The sequence below is a fragment of the Monopterus albus genome, unplaced genomic scaffold, assembly GCF_001952655.1.
Source record: "Monopterus albus unplaced genomic scaffold, M_albus_1.0 scaffold192.1, whole genome shotgun sequence".
NCBI classification, from domain to species: domain Eukaryota; kingdom Metazoa; phylum Chordata; class Actinopteri; order Synbranchiformes; family Synbranchidae; genus Monopterus; species Monopterus albus.
Window position 1 is genome coordinate 335,017 of NW_018128072.1, and position 2,831 is coordinate 337,847.

At 43.9% G+C, this 2,831-nt stretch overlaps 1 protein-coding gene across 1 annotated transcript in view; it reads left to right on the plus strand.

The window, feature by feature from the left end:
• LOC109970186 (titin-like) overlaps positions 1 to 2,831 on the plus strand; it is a 24,135-nt gene that overhangs the window by 802 nt on the left and 20,502 nt on the right.

Consider the following 2,831-nt stretch of genomic DNA (forward strand, 5'->3'; position numbering starts at 1 on the left):
GTGTGGTGTTGGAGGGAAAGACCAGCGGGTCTACACTATGTCCAGCCTCTCCTGACATGAAGACTACATGAATTTTGAATGTTCTGCACACACACAAGATTTTTTACATTTAAGCATCTTTTGGAGAATATTTTTGTTCAACACAAGCAATGCAGTTATTTTGATTCCAGCACTGCTACTTAGCACTGTACAGTTACCATAAGTTGAAGAATAATGGTGACAAGGAGGGGAATATTTATGACAAGGATTATTTATTATTTCTATATAGAAGCTCATCATCTGGGTAGATGGTTACATTTTATTGTTGTTTTTGATCAGAATCAGATTCAGCTTTATTGGCCAGGTGTGTTGGACACACAAGGAATTTGACTCAGGTACATCGGCTCTCAATGTGCAAATAGTAACCAGCATGTGGCTCTGTAATATAACAAAATAGCAGTATTAACATCAACAAACAGTCCAAACAATGCAGAAAAAGCAGTATAAATAGACAGTAAACAATGCAGACAACAAAGGAATGTTCATTAAAATGAGATAATTAGGTATAAAAATAGAGTACTTAAAACAGAGTGCTAGAGACCTGTATGGGTCTGTACTGTATAATCTGTACAATGTATATAGACACAGGTATTGCACTGAGGGTTATTGTCTAATCATACTGTCGTGGGTTAAGTATTCATCAGAGTGATGGCCAGGGGGAAGAAACTGTCCCTGTGCCTGGTTGTCTTAGTGCACAGTGACCTGTAGCGCCGTCCAGAGGGGAGGAGTTCAAACAGGTTGTGTCCGGGGGCGGGGGGGATCTGCAGTGATCCTCTCCACCCTCCTTTTGACCCATGAGGTGTACAGGTCCTCCATGGAGGGCAGGCTCACGCCAATGACCTTTTCTGCCACTGAAGTCTGTACTTGTCCTGTTTGGTTGCTGAGCCAAACCAGACAGTGATGGAGGTGCAGAGAACAGACTTGATGATTCCTCTGTAGAACTGTATCAGCAGCTCCTGGGACAGGTCGAACTTCCTGAGCTGGTGTAGGAAGTGTATCCTTTGCTGTGCCTTCTTGGTGATGGTCCTGATGTTGGATGTCCACTTCAGGTCCTGGGAGATAGTGGAGCCCAGGAACTTGAAGGACCTTACTGCTGATACAGTGCTGCCAAGTATGGTGAGTGGGGGCAAGGTGGGAGGGCTCTACCTGAAGTCCACTGTCATCTCCACTGTTTTGAGCGTGTTCAGCTCCAGGTTGTTGCGACTACACCACAGGACCAGCTGCTCAACCTCCCGTCTGTAGGCTGACTCATGATGTTCTTAATTGTCCTTGTGTTTGAAAAGTTAGAATGAGATTTTTGTTTTTCAGGTTCTGAAATTTCAGCTCTTGGGTTACTTTTACTTTAAGTCTTCCGCCAAAGCTTTAATGTGAGTTCAGTGTTACTACGAACTTTTCTTATATAAAAGCTTTCCCGGTCTATATTTTTAGATGTTACTTTGCTGAATGTGAAGTTCATTAGAACCACTTTACTTTACTGAAATCTCTTAGAAGCTGAAAAATGCTGTCTGTAAGAAGGCCAATGTTTTCTTTAGTTCAGAATCAGATTCAAAATCAGCTTTATTGGCCAGGTGTGTCGGACACACAAGGATTTTGACTCGGGTACATGGACGCTCATTGTGTATGTACATATCCCAAGGCAAGGGGCAAGTAAACAGTATACCAGCATAAGGCTGTGTAATATAACAAAATAAGCAGTGTTAACAGCAACAAACAACTGAAAACAAATACCTATCTATGTCCTCACGGGGCTCCACCTAAGCCGCAAGCGGCTCACAAAGCCGTGGAACGTCAGAACCTTGGAGCAGTGCCCACATGCCTCTGAAACTAAAAGCAGCTCACAAGGTACAGCTGAAAAACAAAAAAACACAAAAAACAGGAAGCACAAAAAAATCCACCATTAGCGAGCTCTTGGCAATATTGGGAAGGTACAACTCTCTTTAATGGAAGAAACATTCAGCAGAACCATGCTCTTGGTGGGTGGCCATCTGCATAGACTGGTTGTATTGAGCACAAACAAATGGTAAGATAGTTTCCCACATGAGGGGTCTGACAGCAAAAGGCTTTCTGTGCCCTCACGAGGCTCCACCTAAGCTACAAGTGGCTAACAGGTCAGTGGACCGTCCCTGCCTTGGAGCAGTGCCCACAAGCCACTGGAAAAGCAAGCGGCTTACAAGGTACATTTGAAAACCAAAAACCCAAAAAACAGGACACACAAAAAATCCACCACTAGCAAGCTCTTGGCAGTATTGGGAAGGTACAACTCCCTTTAATGGAAGAAACCTTTGACAAAACCATGCTCTTAGTGGGCAGCCATCTGCCTAGACCGGTTGTATTGAGCACAAACAAATGGTAAGATAGTTTTACACACAAGGGGCCTCACAGCTAAAGGCTGTCTGTGCCCTCACAGGGCTCCGCCTAAGCCGCAAGCGGCTCATAATGTAGATTTGAAACACAAAAAAAAACACAAAAAACAGAAGGCACAAAAAATCCACCACTAGCAAGCTCTTGGCAATATTGGGAAGGTACAACTCCCTTTAATGGAAGAAACCTTCGACAGAACCATGCTCTTGGTGGGTGGCCATCTGCCTAGACCGGTTATATTGAGCACAAACAAATGGTATAATAGTTTCACACAAGAGGCACCTAACAGCGAAAGGGTGTCTATGACCTCACGGGGCTCCGCCTAAGCCGCAAGTGGCTCACAAGGTACATTTGAAACACAAAAAACAGGAAACACAAAAAATCCACCATTGGCAAGCTCTTGACAGTATTGGGAAGGTACAACTCCCTTT